This window comes from Mustela nivalis (assembly GCF_964662115.1).
Source record: "Mustela nivalis genome assembly, chromosome: 4".
NCBI classification, from domain to species: domain Eukaryota; kingdom Metazoa; phylum Chordata; class Mammalia; order Carnivora; family Mustelidae; genus Mustela; species Mustela nivalis.
In genome coordinates, this window is record NC_139023.1 from 34342793 (window position 1) to 34357990 (window position 15198).

Below are 15198 nucleotides of genomic sequence, written 5' to 3' on the forward strand. Positions count from 1 at the left end.
CTGGACAAGAGTCACCTGGACTCACAATCCTGATCATAACCAAGGTGTTAAGGAGGCATGAGCCCCGAGAGGTATCATTATTCACAATTTACCAATAAAGCGATCAAAGTGCAAGGAGGGCAAAGTCAGTGATCCCCATATTTGATCATCATCATGATTCCCCTAAGAGGCTGTTTTCAATGTTTTCTGTCTTGGGGACATTTGCACTCAGTAGGTCTGGGAAGAACCAGAGAAATGATTTGTAATGAATTACATGACACAGAAGCAGTCAGATTGGAGAAACACTGCTCCACAGCCCAGCTCCCCTTCCCCAGACACCTGGCTTCTCATCTGACCTTATGGTCTAGAAAGGAAGGGTTATCATGCTATTCTCCCCATATTACATGTGAATCAGCTTCAACACACAAAAAGCAATTAACCCAAAAGACAAGACAAAATGAAATCTCTCTCCTTTTTCTTCCTTTTTCATCTACTCTAAACAAAACAATAGAGCCATCAGAACTGATCACCTTATGCACAATCATTTGTAACATCCCTGTTTGCAAAACCTCTTTCGGTTTTGCCATCTGCAGAAGAGCAATCGAGCAACTTGTTCTGAACCTAAGAAAATTACCCCAACACATCAACCAGGGTCTCTCTTCATCCGTTCATTTTCTCACTAAAAATAAGAAATATCAAAGATATTTAAGAGACATAACACCTACATAATGGATGGACTCTGTGTGGATATCAAATTAAATAAACCAATTGTGAGAAGATATTTTTGAGAGAGTCAGTGAAATATGATTATAGAATGGGTATTTGAAAATTCGAAAGGATCACGGCTGATTTTATTGGGTGGGATAATGACAGCATGGTAGTGTAAGAAATATTCTTGGTTTTAGAGATGTAGAGCATGGAGGGTAAAATGACATGATGTCTGGGGTTTACTTCAAACTACTTCAGCAAAAGGAAAAAAGAGGATGAAACAAATACCGCAATATCTTGATAATTGCTGAATTTGGGGGATTGGCATGGGGACTTTTAGATATATTTAATTTTTTTAAAGATTTTATTTATTTATTTGAGAGAGCAGACACAAGCAGAGGCAGCAGCAGAGAGAGGGGGAGAAGCAGACTCCCCGCTGAGCAGGGAGCCCAACACGGGGCTCCAACCAAGACCCCAAGATCATGACCAGAGGCAGATGCTTAACCAACTGAGCCACCCAGGTGCCCCAGATGTATTTGAATTTTTATAATAAAACAACTTTTTTTTTTTTTTTCAGAGATAGAGATCACAAGTAGGCAGAGAGGCAGGCAGAGACAGAGGGGGAAGCAGGCTCCCTGCTGAGCAGAGGGCCCGATGCGGGGCTCGATCCCAGGACCCTGAGATCATGACCTGAGCCGAAGGCAGCGGCTTAATCCACTGAGCCACCCAGGCACCCCAATAATAAAACAACTTTTTAAAAAGACCAACACTCTCACTTCCCCAAGGTGCCATTTTTCCCTTGCAAAGGCAAAGCCTCCCTTTTAAAAATCTTGGCAAGAAACATAACTATGTACCAGATACTCCCTGCACATCTATTCTTTTCTCATTTGTTCTCCAAATAGGTGTGGTTTGTTGGTCTGGTGTTTGTTTGTTTGTTTGTTTGTTTTTAACTTTAACTGATGGTCATGGAATATAACTTATCATAAAAAGGTCTTTATCTGTCATTCAAAATCTAACTGGCATTCCGGTCTTTTTTTTTGTTTGCCAGATTGGCAACCCTAGACAAGGAGAAAAAGCTTCAAACATGATCAGAATATCTGGGTTCGATTTCATCTCTGCCACTTGGCCTTGTAAGGAGAAGCAAGCTGCTCACTGTCTTGAAGTGTTTCTTTCATCATCCATAACATAAGAGGGTTTTGTTCCGGCTCAAAATGCTATGAAATGTGACTATGGCTCTTATGCCCATTCCTCAGATAGAAATACCGTTTTAAAAAGTACACCTCTGGGGCGCCTGGGTGGCTCAGTGGTTAAGCCGCTGCCTTCAGCTCAGGTCATGATCCCAGGGTCCTGGGATCGAGCCCCGCATCGGGCTCTCTGCTCAGCAGGGAGCCTGCTTCCTCCTCTCTCTCTCTCTGCCTGCCTCTCTGCCTACTTACGATCTCTGTCTGTCAAATAAATAAATAAAATCTTTAAAAAAAAAAAAAAAAAAAGATCTACCATCTTAAAAAAAAAAAAAAAAAGTACACCTCTTTTCAAGGGAATATCGAGAGGGAAATTCAGTGAAGCAAAAACACATTCCCCCCCCTTACCCCCCGCAAAAAAACAAAACAAAACAAAACAGGCTGCCAAGCCAAACTATCCACGGCACCATTCATTCAGTGCCTACAGGGGATCAGTTCCTGAAGCCAAGCGCATTCATGTATGACCTCGTTTTATCCTCACAACAATCCTCACAACATGGGAAATCATATTAGCCCCATTTCATAGATATGATGACTGAGGTCCAGAGAAATTAAATAACTTGTGTCTGGTTAACTTCAAAGCCCTGAGCTTTACCCCACATTTCGACACCTCTGATTCTCTTATGCAGAGAGCATCTCAAAAGGGAAGGCAGAGCAGAGCGAGCGCCATCTTCTAGCTCCTCAGTAAGACCGTTAGAGATTTTTCCCTTGCAAATGCATCCTGAGGATGCCAGATGCATTCATGTTGAAACACAAATACAGTGGGGTTTGGAACTGGGGAAAACAGAATCACCAGGTACTCATTGGCTTTCATTTTATTTATTGTTATTTATCCATCATATCTATCATTTAACCAAGTCTGACTGACTGTTTCCGGGATAGGCAGCACACCACCAGGGATTGTAGGGGCTGCTTTTGTTCTTGGAATTTAGCCTATTGTGGAGACTAGATACAGATGCCTGAGTCGGGCCACAAGACTTTACCTACACTGGGTTATCTAATGAGGCACATCCAAGAATGACACAGAGCAGAAACACAGTAGGGTTTAAAGAGGAGGGGGGCTCATGCGGGCTTGGGCACTGTCAAGAACTCCAGGAGGAAGCCGGACTTAAACCAGACTGTGCAGGGAAGCGTTTAAGAGCTGGAGAGGAAGGAAAAAGACTCCCAGGCAAGTGGAACCACTTCAGGACTCCCATAGGAAGGACTTGGAAAAAACTCTCGAGGGAAAAGGAGTCTGATTAACAAGGGAGCAAAGTGCATGGGCAAAAGCACCGATGGCCCAGACCAAGGACATGTTTAGGGACCAAGCAGATCAGTGTGCGGAGACCCCAACTCTCAGGCACAGAAGTGGCAGGAAACGAGAATGAGAAGGTAGACCTTGTTCCTGGAGGGAATGGGGAGCTGCCGAAGGCTTTTGGACAGGGAGAGAAGTTCAAATTAATGTTCGGGGGTAACTGATCCAGCTGTGAAACATATATTAGGCTCCATTCAATCCAAAAAATATATATATAATATGCATATATTATATACATAGAGAGAGAGAGGGCCTGGTGTACTAAGATACAAAGATGACTCAGACACAGTTCCTATGCTTGAGAATTTCATAGTTCAATAAGAGAAGATCACCTATTACAAGATCATGTAAGTTGCTCATTAATTTAATTTATGACATTGTGACAGGCACTGTTAGTTTCCTATTCAGTATCTATGCCTCCTTTTGTCATTAGTAATAGAATCCAATTTTACTTGTAAGACTATGTGCAAAGCCTCAGGAATGGGTCACGCGAGGCATGGGCAAGTATTTCTCAGAAAAAAAATATATTTTTTTAAGATTTTATTATTTATTTGAGAGAGAGAGAGCACGTAAGTGGGGTGGAGGGGCAGAGGATGAAAGAGAAGCAGGCTTCCCTCTGAGCAAGGAGCCCGCTGTTGAGTTCAGTCCAAGAACCCTGGCATCATGACCTGTGCCAAAGTCAGACACTTCACCAACTGAGCCACCCAGGTGCCCCTCAACTTTTTCTCATGATCATCCCCAAGGGCGTTTTTAGACATTTTTCCCCTAATTGCCCCACCCATGAAATTTTAATACAGTATATATGTCCATTTATATATTATATGTATATCTGTATGTATCTGTGTATCTTTGCACATAAAAAGAGTAAGATTTTTTTTCTGCCTCTTTTCTCCACTAAAAAACTCTATCTTCCCTTAGGGATGATATCAAAGCACCACACTATCCCTAGCCCACCCCAGCCCTGCCCCTCCCTCCCCATCATGAGCGCCTAACCCAAGGCAATTATAACAACTCTATCTTCTATCTCTCCACGGGCCTCGAAGCTGGGCTGCAATGTAACCCAGATCTTGCAGCAACATCGAAGCTGCTGCCTGTTTGAGAGGTGTCTGGGGGAACGTTCTGCTTTCCTAGGACAAGAGAGAGCCCCAGTCAACTTGGCCTCCTTCCGTATCCACCCAGCCCTACGCCTCTGGGTAGATGATGAATCCACAGGCCTCAAGGCTGCAACCACCATCTTGCCACCACGATGAAAGACCAGAACCAGATCTCGAGCCAATGAGCCATTGAACCGGTGACAGAGACAGAGACAGAGACGTCTTGTTAGACAGGAGAAATTAATCAGAATTTTTGTAAGTTACTGTTAGTCAGGTATGGTATAACTTGCAGCTGAAATCATCACGAACCTGTATGATATGTCTCACAGATCAGAGCTGTCCTGACGAGATCGTGAGCTATTGTTAAACCAAAGCCAGAGACAATCACACACAAAAACAAAACATGTAACCAAGAATACTACACAAGTCAAACACGAAATCACACTCATGCTTACAAGGAAAACTCTCTGATTTGCTAAACTAACCAACTTTGAAATAGTTTAAAAGATTCCAACTAATATTCAGCATTTAAAACTAATAGACTTTTGTCACAGACCTGTACCCTTGGGGATTTTTTATGTTTATAAAAAATTTAAAAATTAAAACTAATAGACTTTTGGATTTATTATTGTGTAGAAAAATGGCCATGGGAGGCTACAAGGTAATTTTCTTACATTACGCCAGAATGAATTCACTTGGGATTTGCCTAGTGGGTATTATCTTTCAAAATATTTAAAAGTCAATTATTTCTAAGTTAAATATTTAGATGCATCAGGAAAATGTGCCTCTTAACAGATACCTTTGGGAAACTCTTCGCATAAAAATTTTTAAATTGTCATCTATATTCTTCAGTTGTGTGTTCTATACTTTGCTTAAATTCTTATTACAGCTAAAGCTAATTCTCTCTTATTTTAAAAACATACACCACTCACAAACCTATTTAATAACTTAACATCTCCCATTAGAAGTGATTTTCGAAGGCTTATCAGGTTTCAAAATATAAGAGACTTGAGATCCCTTTAAATCTTGAAAGATAAAATTTAATTATAGGTTCAGGGCTCTCAAAGCAACCTCTCAAAGGGTTGCCATCAAAATGTCAAAATAATTCTCATATCAAAATCATTTTACTAGTTTCATTGTTAGCATAACACCACAAACTGACTTAATTTTAATAAGGAGTTTTGGCCTTTTTATAAATAATATATGCTAATTATAGGAACTACAAGAAAAATCAAAAACATTTTAAAATTATATGTAATCTTACCACACACGAGATGATAATTTTTAATATATTCATTTACTTTCACATTCTGAAGTCATATATAAAAAAACCTAAGTAGGCCTTTTTAAGCAAAAATATGTAATTCTACACTGTAACTTTTTTTTTTTAAGATTGTATTTATTTGTCAGAGAGAGAGAGGGAGAGAGAGTGAGCACGGGCAGACAGAATGGCAGGCAGAGACAGAGGAAGAAGCAGGCTCCCTGCCGAGCAAGGAGCCCAATGTGGGACTCAATCCCCAGACGCTTGGGATCATGACCTGAGCCGAAGGCAGCTGCTTAACCAACTGAGCCACCCAGGCGTGCCTACACTGTAACTTTTTATTTGTCATTAAACATCCCTCAAAAAAAATTTTAATAAATATTTAATAGGCTTAAAGATCATTTATTTAATCGTACATTTTGTTGGACATTTTGGTTGATTTTTAGGTTTCTTTATTATAAAAAAAATTTTGTGCTAAAAGCTTTATATTACAATAAAATACTTCTTGTTTTCTTATGAATAACTGTTAGAAAGAGTCAAAGGCTATAAACATCTCAAGGTTATTCATTCCTACTGCCCAGTTCCTTGCAATTTTTTCTAAAAAGAGGCCTTTCTACAGCCATCTCAAATAACTCAAAATCATAATTTAGAACAGCCTACTAAGTAGTGAGAAGAAAGGATCATTCAACTCTTTCCCTGACTGGCTGGTGATATTGTTTATAAATCATACTTTGGCCAATATTTTATAGGAAAAGGAAAAACCTGATAATAATTTAAAAGTTTCTGATCAAACCCTGAAAGACTGTGAAGGCAACTGGATTCGTTTTGTTATTCATCCTGCATTTTAATCCTAGTAATTAATTTGTTAAATACCTAGTATTTAAGAATTGTTAAGCACTCTCAAAATTGGCAGAAAAAAGAAAACTAATTACGACTGACAGATTAAAATAATGAGGTACATGCCTGTTGAGAAACAAAACCAATCATCACCAGGTATGTAACAGGAGGAACACTAACATTTAAATTCCAAGGACTGTGAATGAATGTAGGAAAAATTTTAAATTATGATCATTACAAGCTCTAAAGGAAGGACCAGCTAGGCAGAGGAAGCTTTAAAATCATATAACTTTGTACATTCAGCTGGTCCCAGGTCGAAAACAAAATTGAACATAAGCTAAAGCTGAAAGTGCTGGTGATCTTTTCTCATGAGTACAATTGCACAATCTAGTTTCTACGCTGAAAACCCCGAGGGTCTAGCCCTGTTGGAAAAGAAACTTTTATTTTTCTTTCCACATATCTGGGTGTTGGGTCTTTCCTGGATGACATGTCAAATGGGTTGCCCTGGGGGAAATCCAGAACTACTGGTTTAGATTTTGAAATTTTGATCCAGATCTCCAATAGAACTCCCTCCCCTGCTCTCCATGTGTTCTTAGGGCTCTAGAATTGAGTAGAAACATTGCTTCCATCCACGTTTAGAAGCTGCTCTTCCTGACACAGAGAGGATGAAAAGAAAGAAAAGGTAGCGATAGGACTCAACAAAGACACCTTAGTTTCCAGCCCTTCATTAATTCAACTGATCCATTAAAACACCACCTGTACCCACCCCCCAATTACATTAGGAAACAATGTATCTTCTGAGCTTCTTTCTATATATTCTGGGCATTTTGGAGGGAAAGCACTAGCACGATGATGCTTTAAATATGTAAAAACTTCATTAAATACTTAGGAACAAAATATATACACCTGTATTTAAATTAAAAATTATGTGCCACATTTGCTATGGTGAACATGTATTACTATTATATTGTGAAAGTCCACATTATTACAGATATTTTTCTGATATTACCAGATCATCTGTGTAGAAGAATATAGTGACAATATTATTTCAGCAGATGTAGGAAATTGTGGTATTGTCAAGAAGTGAGATTTTTCTGCCTTTCCCCTCCTATTTCCTGTCTGTATGTCCAACATCTTCCTCTACTCCCTTCCTTATCACAACCAGAGGGAGAGAGAGAGAGAGAGACTTCTGATACAAATTTTGGCAAGTTACTGCCCAAAGTTATTGGAGCTTAAGGAAAACCAAGTTTTATCCTAAGAAAGTATGCCAAAGGGGAGGTCTAAATCCTTTAAGGGTTTTTGTAGTTGATGGCAGTGGCTTTACATCATTTAAATTTGACTTGAAATATATGGCTTTCTTTTTCCTTGTTGGAAGGAATCATCATAGGCATTCTTACACTTCTCAATCATGGCTGAGATCATTTTCAATTGGAACAAGTTGGAACATTTCAGTTGGAACAACAGGAAAAAATTTTTGTGGCAATTGAGAAGAAGGTTCAGGTTCAGATTTGAGTGTTCAGAAGAGCTTAAGAAGGCATCAACTGGAAGGGCAGTAGGGAAGGGAAAGGAAAAGTAGGGTCGTGTTTCAAAGAAAGGATCTTCTAAAAGAATGTAAAAGCATTAAGAAAGAGATACATGCAGTCAGTTCCCCCCATTGGCAAGTAGGTGGCCTGGAGTTAAGGACACAGCAGGGAGGGCAAAGTCTAGGAGACAAGAGGGGCGGACCCTTCGCTATTGGCCTTCAGTATACATGGACTATTTCTGTTTTGTGGGCTGTAATTGAGTATTCTGTGATGCAGTATTATTATTAAAATGCATTGAACATATTAAAACAAATTGAGTGTATTGAATACATTGAATTGAAATTGGCAGGAGACTCAATCATGGGCGTACCATAATGAAACTGGTTGTAGAAGATGAGCTGCACTAATTACTTGAATATATTTGTCATAGATTTTCTTTTTCTACCTTGAAAAAGATGTGTAATCCTGGGGCGCCCCAGTGGCTCAGTCAGTTAAGCCTCCACCTTTGGCTTGGGTCATGATCTCAGAGTCACGCAATCAAGCCCTGCTTCAGGCTCTCTGCACAGCGGAGTCCGCCTCCCCCTCTCCCTCTGTGTGTTCCTCTCTCTCTCAAATAAATAAACAGATCTTTAAAAAAGAAAAAGATGTATAATCCTTATGCTATGCAAGACCAAGAAAAATCTGACTCTTATTTCACAATTTATTTAGCCAAATCACATATTTTTTTCTCTGGAGGGTTGAAGACGCAGTGCATTCTCAGTCCCCATCCTGTATCTATCTGCCCACTCTGCTAACATGACACGATAACATGGTCTTATCGCTTTTAACAGAATTGGCTAATTTACACAGTTGGGTTTCGGGTAAATCTCCAGACCCTGCCCGAGCCCCTATCACAGTCCAAGCAGATAGGAGATTAACAAAGACGCGACCTTCCTACCCCAAAAACACCCAGTTCTCCAAACTGCAAGTCAGGTACCCACTCACAAATAATGACCCAACTGGGCTTCTGTGGTTTAAGGCTACAGAGGAAAAAGACTTATCTCTAAAGTTATCAGGGCCTAAACAGATGTTCAGCTTCAGATAGGAAAACCTACGTTTTACACGCAGACCCAAGCACGTTATGCAGAAGCTGTGGCCTTTTACCCCCAAAATCAGCCTGAATGAGTGTCCAGTATTCACTGAGGGGTGACAGTTGGCCCCACACCTGTCACTATACTCTGGAGTTAGCCGTATCAGAGTATTACAACCTGCCTGCATTTCCAAAACGATCATACGAAATGTCCGTAAATCAGACGTTAAAGTAGAATTTTGAAAGACTGCATTCCCAGATGGGAACTATCTCTGGCTTCACAGAAGAGAATTCAGAATCAAGGACTCAGAGCATGAGTCATCGATACTCTGAAAACCAACTCCGCCCCACACGTCCACTTTTATGTTTACTCAAGTTAAGGATCCAGTACAAGAAAACTATACATACATCTGCCATCTTGTCCTCATTTTAAACACCCCCCTGGAAAGTCAGCATTTCTCTTTGGCAGCTAAATCCAGCCTCAGCAAAAATCAGACCATTTTTGTGCAGACAGCCTCTGAGCAGGGGTTTTTAATATAAAGACTGAACTCGTGGGAAGTCGTGGATGGGCTTCAGAGGGCCCCAAGGTCCCCTAAAGTTGTGTGGCTAATTGCATGTTCCTAAAATCCTGTGCTTTTTCTCAAGAATAGTTTTGGTTCTCAACAGATTCTTACAGGAATTTATGAGCCCCCCCCCCCAAAAAAAGTGATTAGGAAACACTGCTCTGAAGTGTAAGCCAATCAGTCCACAAAAAACCCTTTTTTTTTTAAGATTTTTATTTTTATTTGACAGACAGAGATCACAAGTAGGCAGAGAGGCAGGCAGATAGAGAGTGAGAGAAGGAAGCAGGCTCCCTGCTGAGCAGAGAGCCCGATGTGGGACTCAATCCCAGGACCCTGAGATCATGACCTGAGCCGAAGGCAGCGGCTCAACCCACTGAGCCACCCAGGCGCCCCACAAAAAACCCTTTTAAGTGGGTATTTCATAATAAGGATAGTCAAGATGTGTATCCTTAAACACCCACCATGCCCTGAGTGGTGCCTCTGATGCTAAGGGTTGTGATTTCTTCTTGATTTATCACGCCATGTCTCAAGAGACTAGTGACCCTGATGATAGCGAATGGGAAACTTTTTTAAAGTCAAAGATTCATCTTCAGGATAAACCTGGAAAAACCCAAGATATGAAAGGCTATTTGAGAACTTTTTACGATCACCAAATTTCTTCTAAAGCCAGGTGAAGCAAAGAATCTCGATGTCATGGTTCTTGTTACCGCAAGATCATTTACTTTCATATGTTCATATTGTGATATGTTGCTGTTATGGCATATTTCTGGTGGTATTACTATTTTGAGTGCTACAATTCTATATAGAAAGTACTGTATTTCACTGAAAAATTGACTTTGTTTGCTACTTTAATGTAATGCTATCAAACACAGAGGCCCAAAGTGTTTTCTGGACATAGCACCCCTTATTCTACTCACATTTCTTCTCAATGGCCACCTCCCAGGGGTCAGAGATAGAATGTTGATGGGTCCTAGACTCCCCCTCCGACCTCCTCTCTGTGCTACCTCCTTGTAGTTCCCTCCTTCACAGCTGCTTCCAGTTGGTCCAAATGCCTCACAAAAGTCACTTCCCGGTGGAAGGGAATTTGGTGGTACAAACTCTATTCAGTTAAGGAGTGCCCTAATGACGTCCTCCTGTTTTTAGTTGGTCTCAACAGACTCCACATAGTGACTTGTCCCTTCTGGGCTTCTCTGTTGTCATACCCCTTTACATCATAAGCCCTTAGATCCTAAGACTTGAGGTAACAGCCTCACCTCCAACACACACACACACACACACACACACACACACACACACACTGATATACATGCCCTCGGCCCATCCAAACCATTACCCTTAATCTGGCACTGTTTCTCAAAGTATCAAAGTATGCAGATCATTTGTATCAAAAAACTTTATGGAGTCGGAAGACTTGTTAAAAATGCATATTCCCGCCAAGCAACCCCCGCCCCCCGACAACTGAAACAGAATCCACGAAGATGAGCCTAGAAGTCTGCATTTGTTAACATGACCCCCATCCATCCAGATGACCCTTAAATGCACGAAAATTTGAGAACCCCTGATTTGGAAGAATCGTTTCCCCTCTTATTTGAGACCTGCTGTTCTCAGATCTAGATTCAACTTCTTTTACATCCATTTTACTTATCTCTGAGGTCAGCATTTCCCTGTCTTTTCCCAAGAAATGTTCTCTCCTCTCTCTGGGCCTTGCCAGTTGATTATCTCTGGGCTCTTTCCCAGCTTCTGCAGTCTACGTTAGCAAATCTTCAATACCCAGCCAGTCACTCCTTTCTCCTTCCTGAGCTGTCCTGACCCTTGTGGGACACCTGGGTGGTTTAGTCGGTTAAACTTTGGACTCTTTGGTTTCAGCTCAGGTCATGATCTCAGACCCTGAGATCTCTCCTAGGATCCCTCCTAGGATGGAGCCCCCCACTGGGCTCCCAGTTCAGTAGGGAGTCTGCTTGTCTCCCTCTGCCCCTCCCCCCTCCTTCCCCATCCTCCTCCCCCTCTCCCTGCTCATGGGTGTGCATGCTTGCTTGCTGTCTCTCTCTCAATCAGTCAATCCATATTGAGAAAGAAAGAAAGAAGAAGAAAGAAAGAAAGAAGGAAAGAAAGAAAGAAGAGAAGGAAAGAGGAAAGGAAGGAAAAGAAAAGAAAGAAAGGGACCCTCTTATTATCCACCACTCCAGACTGCCTGGGTATAAACTCCCTTTATAACATTTAGCCCAGAGAGTCCCATACCTGCATGTCAAAGGCAAACCACATCTGGACCACAAAACTCATAGTCTTCCCAGTCAAATGTTAAAACTGCTTACGATCACTTATTTACAGGCCCTCTCCATATTTTTTAAATGCACACATACTACTCCAATAAATGAAGTAAAAACAAAATTCTATCATTTCACCATACTAACCCACTAAATTCCTGCATTGTTTCACCCCACATTTAATCTTCCTTCATAACAAAATCAGAATATAAGTTAAAATTTTAAACCTGTTTTTCTAATCTAACACCATACCAAATATGTTTTCATAACTACCACAAAGTCATTACCTTGAATGACTACAAAGTAGTCCACGGAATTAATGCTCAGAATCATTATTCCTTAGTCAGGTTATGAGTGACTACGTTCCTGCATGTTATCGCTTCCTTCTTTGAATTATTTATTTAGAATAAATTCCCAGGGATAGAATTAAGGGATCAAAATGTATGAGCATTGTAATAGTTCTTTTTTAGAATTAAGGGATCAAAATGTCTGAGCATTTTAACAGTTCTTAACACATATTGCCAAGTTGCCATATTTGTGTTTTCCACAGTTCATTGATGGTATACTGATAAGATGTTTAACCGCCTCCCCTCAAAACAAGTGTGGGGAGCCTGATTTATGGTGTTTGCCAATTTCCGTGGTGTAAACACTCCTACCATGTCCAGGTTCAAGCTACAAACTTGGATACAGAGTTGGAAAGAGACGTTCAGTACCATATTATTATATGATATTTCTATCAAACAGGTAAGTTGAAATAAGTTCAAGAGCATCGATAATAGTACAGTGTAGTAAATAACTAGGATCAAATGTGTTCTGAGCATTTCCTACCTTTATTTATTATAGAACTTATTGAACTGTAAGTTACAGAATTTCATCTTTAACGGCAGCTGTGCTTAACAAAATTGCAAAATTTCTGAAAATATTACAATCGGCTTTTGCAAACAAGCACAGGCAGGCTCCCTCACCCACTGCAAATACCTCACATGAATATTTTGCAAGAGCACGTCTTTTTTTTTTTTTTTAACTGAAGCCATTGAAAAGTCACCCTATTCCCATCTGCTGTCACAAACAATAACCATGCTTTTAGGTTAGCAAGTTATGCAAATATATAATGAATAAGGAATAATGAAAAAAATAGAGCAGGAGGTCTATCTGGGCCAGTTAATTCCACCCACCCTCTCCCAATTTGGACGGTAGTCTCTTCATGCACTTACCCACTAGGGTCTTTTTCATGGGGTCACCTATAATAACTACCCAATTATTAATTAACTCAAGCAATGACTGAGTGCCAGTTCACGCGCAGTTCTCACGGCAAATGTGATTAGAACCATACTGCCTGTTACTTAACCACTCTCTTCTTTTCTACGAAATGGGGAAGAGGTCACTGCTGACTACAGTATTACAAGAATCTAAGCGTGGAGATAAGAAGGCTCCAACTTGGGCTCTAAGAAGCAGTTGAGTGTTCTACAATGTTTTGAAATTTTCTTCCAAAGGTAATTCATTAGTATTCTGTTTTACTGGAAAAGAGAAATGGAAGGGTGATTTGGCACTTTCTCCCCTGAAAGCAAATTCCATTCTATGTGCTTTCCCTGAGTAACAACAAACAGCCTCTCCGTGTATATATGGTCTTTTTAAAGCGGCGCCTTAGCACTCGAGTGTTAAAATGTAAATATGGTTGATGAAAACTCTAAACTCAAGTCATCCCACCCCCAAGGAATTCACCTAAGAAATCAATTCAAAACAAAGGAAAATACTTTTATATGTCGATATGAATCACAACAAAGAGAAGACCATTTGACCTCATTTCAGCGCTTAACTCAACTTACCATCTTGGTGCTTGGGGCCCCGTTCGAAGAGTTCTGGATTAATGGCTCTCAGATGCTCATCTATAGATCAACTGCCTCCAAGTCACCTGGGGGCGAGGGTTTGCACTGATTATCACACAGATTCCTGGATCAAACCCCAGGGCTGTGAGGCAATTCATGAGAAATTCTAGTTTCTTTAATTCCCCAAGTGGTCTTGATGTCCAGCCAACTTTAGGAATTATGATTCCAGGCCAAAACTGAACAAATCAAATCATCTTTGAGCAACTGTCCACATCCAGGGAACAGTACATCTTCATACACAAAGCAACAAGAGGTTGCTTGGGGCCTCAAGCAGCTGCTTGAGTCAAAGGACCAAACAACCACAGAGAAGGCGACTGTTTCCAGTGCCCAGCCCCCTGCCTCCATCCACCCTCTCCATCTTGGACACTCTCCTTGCCTGCACTGCCCACCCCAGCACCCACTACTGTTGTTCTGTCTTCTGTTACGCCCCAGTTTGGCACCCTATCCTGACTTGGGCTCACCCCTTCGCATACACAAAGCCCCAAACTTCTTGCCTCCCTCCTGTTATGAGTGAGGTTATAGAAGAAAAACGATATTACTATTTGACTAAGGTGATCTGCACATAAAATTGAGCCATCCCTGTATAATGGACACAATGGCCATATTTACATTTTTTTCCAAAGGGTGCTTACTATCCCCCCCACACACACACCCCCCAACACACACAAAAATCTCTAGTTTGGAGAATGGAACAGGAAAACAGAACGTTTTTCAATTTTGGCTCACCCAAGACCCCAGCATCTAGAACCTAGAGAGGCACTTTGGGCACTCCTCATCAACACGGTCAATGAATAGAAATGGATTTTTGGCTATGCCTCACTACTAATATTACTAATATTAAAATACCATAAAATTACTAATATTAAAATACCATAAAATAAAATAATTTAATTTTAGCTGGCCGGGGAAAAAAAGTCACCCTCTGCCTCTTCCTCTAATGCCAAAAACACCTCTAAAATCCTACCCGAAGCATTCAGAGGGCAACATCAGCCCCAGATAAATAACAATAACATGATATATAACACAGCAGTCCCTCGGAGAGTTCTTTTCTAAGTCTGACAATCAGATATGGAGAGGCTCCAAAAAATCCATTTCTAATCTTGTTTTCCTTTTTTCACATACATTATTGCTATAAAATACCTAACCCTGTGCCTATCCCATACTTGGTGCTCAAAAAAAAACTACTGTTTTTCACCCAGTAGCCCCCTTTTCCTTTGAAAGGAACCCTGGCATTAAGAGAGTTACTTACAGATACCTTGTTCCCAACCGGGGACCATATGGGCTTCACTCTCGTGTCCCCACCAAGTCCTTAATAACAACCGTAATAGCTACATTTCTTGACAGTTTATTTTATGCCAAGCACTAGGCTAAATGCTCTACATATTTTTTATCTCAATAGGTATTTTCAGTTATTAGAGCTACTTTACAGATACTTGTTCTTAATCGGAGGATTGAAGAATGCGTGTCCGAGGATCCCAC

The 15198-nt window shown here is 40.7% G+C and overlaps 1 protein-coding gene across 3 annotated transcripts in view; it reads right to left on the bottom strand.

Moving 5' to 3' along the window:
* RHOH (ras homolog family member H) overlaps positions 1 to 15198 on the bottom strand; it is a 47323-nt gene that overhangs the window by 24029 nt on the left and 8096 nt on the right. The window contains exon 2 of one of the 3 annotated variants that reach the window (XM_082728855.1): positions 13660 to 13745. The exons of the other annotated variants lie outside the window; for them this stretch is intronic. The gene's annotated coding sequence lies outside the window, so the exon portion shown is untranslated. The remainder of the gene's footprint in view (positions 1 to 13659; positions 13746 to 15198) is intronic. 3 annotated transcript variants of the gene reach the window in all.